Source organism: Lissotriton helveticus, chromosome 3_1 (assembly GCF_964261635.1).
Source record: "Lissotriton helveticus chromosome 3_1, aLisHel1.1, whole genome shotgun sequence".
NCBI classification, from domain to species: Eukaryota; Metazoa; Chordata; class Amphibia; order Caudata; family Salamandridae; genus Lissotriton; species Lissotriton helveticus.
Window position 1 is genome coordinate 31,638,405 of NC_136061.1, and position 14,335 is coordinate 31,652,739.

General features: G+C 51.9%; 1 protein-coding gene across 3 annotated transcripts in view; it reads right to left on the reverse strand.

Annotated features, from left to right (window-relative positions):
- Nucleotides 1-14,335, reverse strand: part of ATG9A (autophagy related 9A) — a 188,155-nt gene that overhangs the window by 166,871 nt on the left and 6,949 nt on the right. Inside the window, exon 1 of one of the 3 annotated variants that reach the window (XM_078679151.1) lies at nucleotides 5,571-5,799. The exons of 1 other annotated variant lie outside the window; for it this stretch is intronic. The gene's annotated coding sequence lies outside the window, so the exon portion shown is untranslated. Of the gene's footprint in view, nucleotides 1-5,559; nucleotides 5,800-14,335 lie in introns of those variants that run through there. One more of the 3 variants, XM_078679149.1, reaches the window with a different exon arrangement.

Consider the following 14,335-nt stretch of genomic DNA (forward strand, 5'->3'; position numbering starts at 1 on the left):
GCCGGGATCTGTACACACTACAGGCACAGAGAGGCAGTAATACTGAGACAGAGCTTGGATCTGTACACACTACAGGCACCCAGAGAGACAGTAATACTGAGACAGAGCCGGGATCCGTACACACTACAGGAACAGAGACAGTAATACTGAGGCAGAGCCGGGATCCGTACACACTACAGGCACAGAGACAGTAATACTGAGACAGAGCTGGGATCTGTACACACTACAGACACAGAGACAGTAATACTGAGACAGAGCTGGGATCTGTACACACTACAGGCACAGAGACAGTAATACTGAGACAGAGCCGGGATCCGTACACACTACAGGCACAGAGACAGTAATACTGAGGCAGAGCTGGGATCTGCACACACTACAGGCACACAGAGAGACAGTAATACTGAGACAGAGCCGGGATCTGCACACACTACAGGCACAGAGACAGTAATACTGAGGCAGAGCTGGGATCTGTACACACTACAGGCACACAGAGAGACAGTAATACTGAGACAGAGCCGGGATCTGCACACACTACAGGCACAGAGACAGTAATACTGAGACAGAGCTGGGATCTGTACACACTACAGGCACAGAGAGACCGTAATACCGAGACAGAGCCGGGATCTGCACACACTACAGGCACAGAGAGAGACAGTAATACTGAGACAGAGCTGGGATCTGCACACACTACAGGCACACAGAGAGACCGTAATACTGAGAAAGAGCTGCGATCCAAACACACTACAGGCACAGAGACAGTAATACCGAGACAGAGCCGGGATCCGTACACAATACAGGCACAGAGAGACCGTAATACTGAGGCAGAGCTGGGATCTGTACACACTACAGACACAGAGAGACAGTAATACTGAGACAGAGCGGGATCTGCACACACTACAGGCACAGAGACAGTAATACTGAGGCAGAGCCGGGATCCGTACACACTACAGGCACAGAGAGACAGTAATACTGAGGCAGAGCCGGGATCCGTACACACTACAGGCACAGAGACAGTAATACTGAGGCAGAGCCGGGATCCGTACACACTACAGGCACAGAGAAGTAATACTGAGACAGAGCTGGGATCTGCACACACTACAGGCACAGAGACAGTAATACTGAGACAGAGCTGGGATCCGTACACACTACAGGCACAGAGAGACAGTAATACTGGACAGAGCTGGGACCTGTACACACTACAGGCTCACAGAGAGACAGTAATACTGAGGCAGAGCTGGGATCTGTACACACTACAGGCACAGAGACAGTAATACTGAAACAGAGCCGGGATCCGTACACACTACAGGCACAGAGACAGTAATACTGAGACAGAGCTGGGATCTGCACACACTACAGGCGCAGAGACAGTAATACTGAGACAGAGCCGGGATCTGCACACACTACAGGCACAGAGACAGTAATACTGAGACAGAGCTGGGATCCGTACACACTACAGGCACAGAGAGACAGTAATACTGGACAGAGCTGGGACCTGTACACACTACAGGCTCACAGAGAGACAGTAATACTGAGGCAGAGCTGGGATCTGTACACACTACAGGCACAGAGAGACAGTAATGCTGAGACAGAGCGGGATCTGCACACACTACAGGCACAGAGACAGTAATACTGAGACAGGGCCGGGATCCGTACACACTACAGGCACAGAGAGAGACAGTAATACTGAGACAGAGCCGGGATCCGTACACACTACAGGCACAGAGACAGTAATACTGAGGCAGAGCCGGGATCCGTACACACTACAGGCACAGAGAGACAGTAATACTGAAACAGAGCGGGATCTGCACACACTACAGGCACAGAGACAGTAATACTGAGACAGGGCCGGGATCCGTACACACTACAGGCACAGAGAGAGACAGTAATACTGAGACAGAGCCGGGATCTGTACACACTACAGGCACAGAGAGACCGTAATACTGAGGCAGAGCTGGGATCTGTACACACTACAGGCACAGAGAGACAGTAATACTGAGACAGAGCTGGGATCCGTACACACTACAGGCACAGAGAGACAGTAATACTGAGACAGAGCTGGGATCCGTACACACTACAGACACAGAGAGACAGTAATACTGAGACAGAGCGGGATCTGCACACACTACAGGCACAGAGACAGTAATACTGAGGCAGAGCCGGGATCCGTACACACTACAGGCACAGAGAGACAGTAATACTGAGACAGAGCTCGGATCTGTACACACTACAGGCACAGAGACAGTAATACTGAGACAGAGCTGGGATCTGCACACACTACAGGCACAGAGACAGTAATACTGAGACAGAGCTGGGATCCGTACACACTACAGGCACAGAGAGACAGTAATACTGGACAGAGCTGGGACCTGTACACACTACAGGCTCACAGAGAGACAGTAATACTGAGGCAGAGCTGGGATCTGTACACACTACAGGCACAGAGAGACAGTAATACTGAGACAGAGCTGGGCTCTGTACACACTACAAGCACACAGAGAGACAGTAATACTGAGGCAGAGCCGGGATCTGTACACACTACAGGCACAGAGAGACAGTAATACTGAGGCAGAGCCAGGATCCGTACACACTACAGGCACAGAGACAGTAATACTGAGACAGAGCTGGGATCTGTACACACTACAGGCTCACAGAGAGACAGTAATACTGAGGCAGAGCCGGGATCTGTACACACTACAGGCACAGAGAGACAGTAATACTGAGACAGAGCTGGGATCTGTACACACTACAGGCTCACAGAGAGACAGTAATACTGAGGCAGAGCCGGGATCTGTACACACTACAGGCACAGAGAGAGACAATAATACTGAGACAGAGCCGGGATCTGTACACACTACAGGCACAGAGAGACCGTAATACTGAGGCAGAGCTGGGATCTGTACACACTACAGACACAGAGAGACAGTAATACTGAGACAGAGCGGGATCTGCACACACTACAGGCACAGAGACAGTAATACTGAGGCAGAGCCGGGATCCGTACACACTACAGGCACAGAGAGACAGTAATACTGAGACAGAGCTCGGATCTGTACACACTACAGGCACAGAGACAGTAATACTGAGACAGAGCTGGGATCTGCACACACTACAGGCACAGAGACAGTAATACTGAGACAGAGCTGGGATCCGTACACACTACAGGCACAGAGAGACAGTAATACTGGACAGAGCTGGGACCTGTACACACTACAGGCTCACAGAGAGACAGTAATACTGAGGCAGAGCTGGGATCTGTACACACTACAGGCACAGAGAGACAGTAATACTGAGACAGAGCTGGGCTCTGTACACACTACAGGCACAGAGAGACAGTAATACTGAGACAGAGCTGGGATCCGTACACACTACAGACACAGAGAGACAGTAATACTGAGACAGAGCCGGGATCTGGACACACTACAGGCACAGAGAGACAGTAATACTGAGACAGAGCTGGGCTCTGTACACACTACAAGCACACAGAGAGACAGTAATACTGAGACAGAGCCGGAATCTGTACACACTACAGGCACAGAGAGACAGTAATACTGAGACAGAGCCGGGATCTGTACACACTACAGGCACAGAGAGGCAGTAATACTGAGACAGAGCTGGGATCTGTGCACACTACAGGCACAGAGAGGCAGTAATACTGAGACAGAGCTGGGATCTGTACACACTACAGGCACAGAGACAGTAATACCGAGACAGAGCTTGGATCCGTACACACTACAGGCACAGAGACAGTAATACTGAGGCAGAGCTGGGATCCGTACACACTTCAGGCACAGAGAGACAGTAATACTGAGACAGAGCCGGGATCTGTACACACTACAGGCACAGAGAGGCCGTAATACTGAGACAGAGCTGGGATCTGGACACACTACAGGCACACAGAGAGACAGTAACACTGAGACAGAGCCGGGATCTGTACACACTACAGGCACAGAGAGACAGTAACACTGAGACAGAGCCGGGATCTGTACACGCTACAGGCAAAGAGAGACAGTAATACTGAGGCAGAGCAGGGATGCGTACACACTACAGGCACAGAGACAGTAATACTGAGACAGAGCCGGGATCTGTACACACTACAGGCACAGAGACAGTAATACTGAGACAGAGCCGGGATCTGTACACACTACAGGCACAGAGAGGCAGTAATACTGAGACAGAGCTGGGATCTGTACACACTACAGGCACAGAGACAGTAATACCGAGACAGAGCTGGGATCCGCACACACTACAGGCACAGAGACAGTAACACTGAGACAGAGCTGGTATCTGTACACACTACAGGCTCACAGAGAGACAGTAACACTGAGACAGAGCCGGGATCTGTACACACTACAGGCACAGAGAGACAGTAACACTGAGACAGAGCCGGGATCTGTACACACTACAGGCAAAGAGAGACAGTAATACTGAGGCAGAGCTGGGATCTGTACACACTACAGGCACAGAGAGACAGTAATACTGAGACAGAGCCGGGATCCGTACACACTACAGGCACAGAGACAGTAATACTGAGACAGAGCTGGGATCCGTACACACTACAGGCACACAGAGAGACAGTAATACTGAGACAGAGCCGGGATCTGTACACACTACAGGCACAGAGAGGCAGTAATACTGAGACAGAGCTGGGATCTGTACACACTACAGGCACAGAGACAGTAATACCGAGACAGAGCTGGGATCCGCACACACTACAGGCACAGAGACAGTAACACTGAGACAGAGCTGGTATCTGTACACACTACAGGCTCACAGAGAGACAGTAACACTGAGACAGAGCCGGGATCTGCACACACTACAGGCACAGAGACAGTAATACTGAGACAGAGCCGGGATCTGTACACACTACAGGCAAAGAGAGACAGTAATACTGAGGCAGAGCTGGGATCTGTACACACTACAGGCACAGAGAGACAGTAATACTGAGACAGAGCCGGGATCCGTACACACTACAGGCACAGAGAGGCAGTAATACTGAGACGGAGCCGGGATCTGTACACACTACAGGCACAGAGGCAGTAATACTGAGACGGAGCCGGGATCTGTACACGCTACAGGCACACAGAGACAGTAATACTGAGACAGAGCCGGGATCTGTACACACTACAGGCACAGAGAGACAGTAATACTGAGACAGAGCCGGGATCTGTACACACTACAGGCACAGAGAGGCAGTAATACTGAGACAGAGCTGGGATCTGTGCACACTACAGGCACAGAGAGACAGTAATACTGAGACAGAGCTGGGATCTGTGCACACTACAGGCACAGAGAGACAGTAATACTGAGACAGAGCCGGGATCTGTACACACTACAGGCACAGAGAGGCAGTAATACTGAGACGGAGCCGGGATCTGTACACGCTACAGGCACACAGAGACAGTAATACTGAGACAGAGCTGGGATCCGTACACACTACAGGCACAGAGAGAGACAGTAAGTAAGTACTTAGACACACTACAGGCACATCCTCTCTGCGGCACGAACACTGAGGCCACAGTCCAGGGCCCCCAATGCTGATGACCTCCTCTTAGGACTCACCCTATAAACACCCTGTAAAGTCTCGTGATCTCCCGCTTCTCCTTGGGGACAAAGTCCGGCAGGAAGGGAGGGGAAGTCAAGAACGCTTCAAAATGAAAACGAAACCAAAGGCATCAGCGGAAGAGATGGGTGTGGGGCAGGAGGAGGGGAGGGCCATGGTTGGGACTTAGCACGTGCCAACTCTCCCCCACCCCCACACACCGCAGAACACAACCCTCCCCGTGGGGTAACATAGCCTCTCTGGAGCCCCCTAACTCCAGGGGCCCCTCAACACAGCACCCTGACCTGATAGCTCCTGATTAGGTCCGGGGGCATAGTCACTTCAGGGCCACAGGAACCCCCCACCCCCATAACAACATCCCGCAAATAACACACAGACACAAGTGTTAAGATTGGGAAAAATTGCTGCAGGTTTATTGTTACATACAACATTATGTAATCACGTTGGGTTATCTTACGGGCAATCCAAGGGCAGGCCGCATTCTCGCCACCTGCCCGCCTGATGAGCCAATCAGCACAGTGGCGAACCACCCCGCTGCTGATCATTATGGTAATAAACTACTCACGCCCCTTGCGGGGCGTATCTAAGCAACCCCCGGTTGCACAGGCCCACAACCGCCCGAAGGACTACTGGGGCGCCGTCTCGGATTCCTAGCCTCACATGAGGTTCTAGGTTAGGCTCTGGCACCCCTATGTGCCCGCTGAAGTACTGATTCGCACCTCTCTGTTTCCGGATTGCCCTGTAACTCCACCTGCAACGAAAAAGGAAAACACATTAAAACTCCCTCAGGAGCCCCCCCATAGCTGACACTCAGGGTTAGAGGTAGGGAGGGAAAGAGTGTCCCGACGTGTTCGACGCAACGTCCGGAGCGGCAAAGAGGCCACCACAACGGCCAGAGGAGGAGATATACCCTCTCCCTGCCAGCCCCGGACGTGCGTCATAGTTCCGCCCACCTCCACCGGGCAACCTGCCCTGAGGGGTGGCAACCATTAGCTGGGGGTCGGGGGCAGCCCTACGTGACTAAGGGCCCGCCCTCCTGATGGCCACCGGGTGGCCTCGGGCAGGCGCATAGTCACTTCAGGGCCACAGGAACCCCCCACCCCCATAACAACATCCCGCAAATAACACACAGACACAAGTGTTAAGATTGGGAAAAATTGCTGCAGGTTTATTGTTACATACAACATTATGTAATCACGTTGGGTTATCTTACGGGCAATCCAAGGGCAGGCCGCATTCTCGCCACCTGCCCGCCTGATGAGCCAATCAGCACAGTGGCGAACCACCCCGCTGCTGATCATTATGGTAATAAACTACTCACGCCCCTTGCGGGGCGTATCTAAGCAACCCCCGGTTGCACAGGCCCACAACCGCCCGAAGGACTACTGGGGCGCCGTCTCGGATTCCTAGCCTCACATGAGGTTCTAGGTTAGGCTCTGGCACCCCTATGTGCCCGCTGAAGTACTGATTCGCACCTCTCTGTTTCCGGATTGCCCTGTAACTCCACCACAGCCTGTGCGATGGTCCCCGCCGTCGCACGGGTCCCCCACCAACGCTACTCCTTTTACCTGCAACCCTTGCTCAGCAGAGCCTTTTTTTAAATTGAGGAGGAATAAGTCTAAGCCAACCGGCGTCAGGACTCCATCCACCTTGAAGTAACCTTTACTTTGTCCTGAATCATTTCATGTCTGAAGAAGCCCCGACCCCTCTGTTGGGTAACTTTCTTCATGGCACAGAGCTTCCTTCCTAAACTTTATAATTGCTTGGCACAACTTAGCACCTCACCAGGGACATAAGAAGCATGCCTGACGAAACGCAGGCCCTTCTGCCCCTAATCTGCCGATACCCTGGGTCTTATCCCTCACAAAATTTGTGTACCATCCCTGGTTCGAGAGTCATATTACCAGGAATGACAATGGGAAGAAGGGGCCCCTACTGTTGAAGGCGCTTCGTGTCAAATTAACGGCGTTCCAGCACCAGCCCTGACACTTGAACACCCTTCACGACAAGCAACAGCAGGCTACACCCAGCCAGGTTATGACTACTGCTGTAACGCCACTCTCCGCACAACATAGAGACAGTGTGCCTACAATAACGCTTGTGCTGCTATCCTACAAGCGCACAGAGGCATGGAAGGGATAATAATATCCTTTTATGAATAGGACGATGACCTTGCATGTGCCAATACAAGATTGAAAAGGTATAACAGCAGGCATCACCCGCCCTCTCGGGTTTAGTCTGGGGACAGCTTTAGGCCATGCTACCTTTCTGAACACTCTCTGGCTGCATGCCAGCCTTGAGAGCAGAGGTGGCAGCCCCCAACGGGATGAATGGCTGGAGAACCTTTTCCCTTGCCTCCGCAAACCAGCTCAATCAAGGCACGCAAGCATATTTTTATCCATTTGGTATTTGGTCAAGGGACCCAGGTCAGCATGGCTGAGAGGTAACCTGGGACCGCAGGACGTGAGCGAGGAAGGACTTGAGGGTCTCTACAGGGTAATAGCAGGGGTCACCCAAGGGGGCCAACCGGGTAACCGACCCTTTGCCTGTCTGATCTGTTTTGCAACGTCTGAGAGTGATGTACAGGCTAGCTTCAAAACTTATGTCCGCCACCCCTAAGACATCCCCAGCCAAATCTGACTAAGATCGCTGTCTGTGGGATTACTTAAGACCACCACAAAGGGATTGCCGGGACAGATCTAAGTGCCCCCTTGAGATCCCTACCTGCGTCAGTACATGCCTGAGCATATACCCCCGAGGCGCCGTTCTCCAAAGTCACTGAACTGTGCTTCGTGAACGCTTATGCAACTATACCCCAGCAAGTACAGAGGGGTATTCAGTGCGCAAGCCTAGGAGGACTTACATTTTATATACAGGCTTGCCAATGCAAACAGCTGGTATCCCATGCCCCTACGACTTGGGGGCAGCTCAACCATGCTACCTCATGAATATCTGGTCTATACCGTTGACTTCGACCCCCGACCTAAGGGATTAATAAGCTGAACCAAGGTGCTCCCAGTATAGGCCAACTCCTCACCTTGGGGGGGGCACACGGGAATCTGAAGGATACTTAAGTTCACACAAGGCTGTTTCAACGCAGCCCCGGGGAGCCCAACCCCGCTAACCCAGTGAGAAACCGTGGGTCCAATTCCGGCTAGGAGCCCAATGTGCAAGCCAACGCCTTAATATGGAGAGCGAAGAAAAGGGGGTCTGGAATACCAGATAGACATTCAGTGCCTTCATACGGCTGATATTTCACTTCCTGGGCACTTCTATATTGAGAGTCTTCTGGGGGCCCACCTCTATAGGTAAGCTTGGCAGTCCCGGCTCAGGCAGTGGCGCAATTGCCCTGCTAGTACATGAACTGAGTAAAACTGCAGGCTGTAGACCCTACATACTACTGAGAAGCAGCTGGTGTACCCGAGCTGAAGGCTCAGCGGATGGGCTGGTTTCCCGCATCCAGAGCCTTGGGAGAACTGACAGACGACAGCAGTATTAGGAAGAGCAAATTGACTATTGTTCTACATAGGATAAGTAAAACAGTGCAGGTCCCGGGAATGCGCATAAGAAGGACAGACTACCACTTGGTAAGGCCCCAGGATCGTTATGCGCAAGGTTATATATGTCCTTTTAGCTCAGGGCTAGACCTAGGTTTTGCTACTGTTCTAATATGACGCATAGAAAGATAACCCATGGGATCTCTTCTCTATCACCATCTGGCAGATAGCCAGCAGGTGGCGACAGTGAGCTATTCTAGCACCACTGACCTCCAGCACCCCGTGATCACCGAACCACACACATCCATAAGAATGGTGTTATGCATGTTAGTTGGCTGATGATCTGTGTGTCTTTGAAATGAAAATCACACTACAGGCCTCTCCAACCTGGAGGTAGGGCTGGGAGATGTCGCTATGGCATTCATTTTAGGGGTCACGTGGCTTGCTTCGGGTGCCCCGTTGATGGTCTGTGCACTGGAGACTCATTCCTGGTAGCACCTCTTCACTCATACCCCAATCTTTCCTAACGATAGTAATTTTGTTTTCAATCGGTAATCGTTTGTTTTATGAATATTTTGTTAAATGTGCAATGCACAATAACGCATCATCTCAGCACCTTCTATTTAGTGTATACTGAGGCGCTCTGACAATCCTAATACTACTAGCCACACTAAGAAGCAATCGAATGACGAATGACGAAATGCACCTAAAACAAACGGTATAGTACCGTTCCCTGACATCTTTAGGCGCAATAATGGCCCACGGTATATAGGGACACATTTGCACGCCCCGTGCGTCACCCCTGCATCACTTTAACATGTGAACAGTGACGCAAGGGACCCGCAAATCCGCCCCTTAGTGCGCTACCTTCAGATATTTGTGATACCGCCGGCGTGTGTATAGAGAATATACACCTTCTGTGATCAGTAAGCATATGCTGCATATTTCTTACAGAGTAACGAGTGCAGGGCCTTCATCCCAATCCGCAGAATGATAGGTAGCGCCAATACTGCCTCAAAGCGCTATAAGTCGGCAAAATAACAAAAGTGTGGTTCGTTCTCCAGGTAGGATCCCACAATAATTTTAACGCGAACTGGACCCGAAGACATCGGATATCAGAGAGCTTTACGCAAGCACGAGTTTCACACCTTCATATTTGTTAGGTAAAGGGGGGGATCTGCCCAGAATCACAGGATGTTGAGCGTCCCCGCAGGGACCGAACCCGGTTCCCCAACTTGGAGGTGGACGCTAGCGCCGTAGACACTCGTCTTACATTAAGGCCGGCCAAAGGAGGAATTTGCAACCACGCGTGAGGAATGCAACAATGGCTACTTTGTGGGGCCCAAATATTTCACGAAGACCCCAGCTGAACTCGAATAGAGGTGAGTGTCAGGGGGGGGGTCCGCCATAAATTGTCAAGAACAGCCTCGATAAAGGGCTGAGCCGATGAAAGAATGTGTGAGGCGGGAGGAGGCCCGAGAAATGGATGAGGCGAGGCTGGGAAGGATCCCAGTGCATCTGGGAAAACCCAGCGCTGAATAATGTGCATTTCAATATAAGAAAGGGCACTGTGCGTCTCCGTACCGCACAGCGCTGCACACCGTGGATTTCATGAAAAGGCACTGCGCCTCTCCTTAGAGCACAGCGCGCAGCACTGTGCAGCGTGTATTTCAATAGAACGGGCACAGCGCCTCACCTTAGAGCACAGCGTTGCACACTGCATCTCGATATACACGCGCTGAGGGTCACATTGGAGCACGGCGCAACACCCCGTGCCTCTCAACGAAACACAGCGCTGTGCATCTCAGAAGAGCACAGCGCTGCACACTGTATCTCAATCTAATACTGCACCGCATCTCAGCGTTGCTTTTGCACATTTCAATATAACACAGCATCTCAGTAGAGCACAACGCTGCACACTGTGCATTTCAATATAACAATGTTGCGCGTTTCAGTAGAGCACAATGTTGTCCACTGTGCCTAGGATATGGCAGCACTGTGCATCTCAGTACCGCACAGCGCTGACCCTGCATCTCGATATAACCACGCACTCGGTACTCTGCTTCTCAGTACCGCACAGCGCGAACACTGTGCCTCTCGATATCACAACGCACTGAGTGTTGTAGTAGAGCACACGCTGGACACTATATCTGGATATAACACAGATATAGTGTGCATTTCAATCTAACACTACGCTGTGCATTTCAGATCATCATTTCTCTCTTACACGACGCTGTGCATTTCAGATCCTCATTTCTATCTTACACGACGCTGTGCATTTCAGATCATCATTTCTATCTTACACGACGCTTGTGCATTTCAGAACAACATGTCTATCTTACACGACGCTGTGCATTACAGTAGAGCACATCGCTTAACACTGGGCCCTTCGATATACACAGTCATTTCTATATTACACGACGCTGTGCATTTCAGAACATCCTTTCTATATTACACGACGCTGTGCATTTCTTAAAAGCACAACGCTTTACACTGTGCATTTCGATATAACACTTCGCTGCTGTGCATCTCAGTACCGCTCAGGGCTGGCGCTGCATTTCAGTATAGCACAGCGCTCTGTGTCTCAGTGGAGCCCAGACCTGTACACTGTGTATTTCAGTATTCACAGCACCGTGCCACTCTGTAAAACACAGCGCTGCATGTTATGCGGGCACTGTACGATGCATACCTCAGTATACCAAAGCACTGTATACTGCATCTCAGTCCACTTCAATTCAAACAGACTTTGTATCGGTCTCCAACCCCAAGCGTGTCGCCCCAGCAGAACTGCGAAACCCTTGAAAAAAGGGGGGGGGAGCGGGCACGAGGGAGGGCTATTGGCGGGCGCAACACCGCACGCATGCCTGCCCCCCACCTCAGTAATTTGCCGCGACGGGTGCCAGAAATATAGGGGATCGTCCATAATTAAGCGAGCCCCTGATCCCCTCCCCGCCGCCCGACCGCGCTCCTACGGCTGGCTGCACGACGGTGCGATGTATGGGACTGAGTATATTACTGAGGTCATTCCCCTGACATTACCGGGCCGGAACAAAACAAAACCACTCACCCCGCACAGATGGCGGAGTGCTGCTGTGTGTGAGATGACGGAAGTCTTTCTTACAAGCATACCGCGACACCCATTGGATGACACAGCTGAGACAGCTGGCACCCAAGCGACCAGGCCAGAAAACACACGTAATCCCCTGGGCGCGCCCCTCCCCTCAAAGCATAACATTACTCCAGGAAGGAGCGCGCAAGGGAGAGGCCTGAAACAAGCCTGGAAACGCTGATCAGTCGGAGCTCAAATAAGGTACCCCTGTCCTTGCTGAATCAGCGACGTCAGTGTCACGATATTGGTCACCACCGCAGCGGATTAAGCTCACGGATTAAGCTCAACCGAGTTACCAAGCAGCGCGACATTGTGCCTGCTAGCTGCTGAATGACCCACACCAATACTCGTGGGGTTGTGCCCAATTGGCACCCGCAAAGGATCGCACAGATGCCCGTATTTAGCAGCTGTGAACGTGGTGCGTGAACAGGCTCGTGGATCGGGTGGGGTAAGTAGGGGCCGAACAAGAGGGAGGGGCATCGCACGAGGGCGCCCTCCCCCAACAGCATGTTGCAGCGCTCCAGTTCGGCTCCACTTACAGCCGGAGGCCCGCCATGCAGTACACTAATCACCGGATCTCGGAGCAGGCGAGGCACACGCAGCTTTTTGTGGCCCCCTGTGCCGAAACAGACCAACTTTTGTTCGGGCCTCTCAGTGAAAACCTTCAAAATACTGCCCCAGGACAGCATTAACAGTCGGAGCCTTATCACGTGCTGGGCAGACTCATCCAACAAGTATGAGCACACGATGGCGATAGTACTACCGCCTAGCAAATGAGCATCGGCACCACTAACATTTGCCTGCATTAATTACACCGAAGGAAGTTAAGAAAATAATAATTTGCATTTCTAGTTTTATATAGCACGCACTAGACCTGAAGGTATCAGAGCACTGTAAATGAGCACCAGATCTGTTACCGACGGCTACTTTCAAATTTGTAAGGCACGGGGAAATTGAATCCCATACCGAGACTCGAACCCTATCCTCAGCTCTGCGGTCGACCGCCCTAGCCGTTAAGCCACGTTCTCTCCCTAATGTTACGGCATAGCAGACTGAGCATGGAAAGGATATAAAACATTTCCCTGCATATTCCACTCGAAACACAGCCTAAACAGTAATCCTTATCCCCGTGTTAGGCTGACTAACCCCCTAGCCTAACAGTCCTCACCTCGTGCCTCTTACTAAAACTTTGATAATTTTCCTACCTTGGGAAAATTCTACAGCATTGGCAGGATTCGAACCCTGGCCTGTGAGGGCTGTCCACACCAAAGGAACGAGCCTTACGTTTGAGCTATAGCTCCTTGGTAAACATGGCAGCGTAGCATAACAGTGCTAACAAACATGGCAACGTAGCCTAACGATCCTAACCTCGTGCATATGCTAGGCTGACTCCCCCCAACTGGCGGCGATGCGATAAACGGCATAAAGCGTGGATGAATCTACTTTTGCCCAAAAGCACCGGATCAGTAAGGTAGCCACGAGGGGGAGACAATGAGGCATCGTAACAACATGAGCACAACCTAGAACATTTGCACGCCTGTTACGGGCCTGAGCACAACTTAAACATTTGCACGCCTGTTATGCCCACATTGCGACCACTTAAGGACGACATGCATAATTATGCACTCCGCCCCTCACCATGACCCAGAAGGAAAGGATGGCATACACTCCGGGGGCCCCCCGCCTTGCCCACGGAGACGGTCTTGGTCCCCGGCACACTGCACGGGTCCCCATGGAGTGCGGTAGCGGCTAAGTGCGGGAAGCGCTGGCCCCATTATGAACTACCGTGGCACTGTGCAGCCTCCCTGCGGTGATTTTCGTCCCTTCCGACCTATAGCTGCGCTATTGACCCCAAGAGCGCAGGCTGAAAGAAGGGTGGGGGCGAACCTTGCGCTCTAGCCCCCGGTCCTGAAGCCCCGCCACCCAAGGGCAGGAGCCTGGCCTTCGTTGCCTCAATACACGCCGGACCCGCACGAAACAACGGCAAGACACCCACATGTCCGAGTGAGCACAGCCCAAACACATGGCCTGAGCGGCCCTCACCCCAACTTGCCCTCGGGCAGTCCAACCTCGACGATGACCGGGTGAAGCCATATCCTGAGGACAGATCTAGCAATGGGGATTCGACTCATAACGCAAAACTGCCAAGACAGACGAGCGGTCCAACGC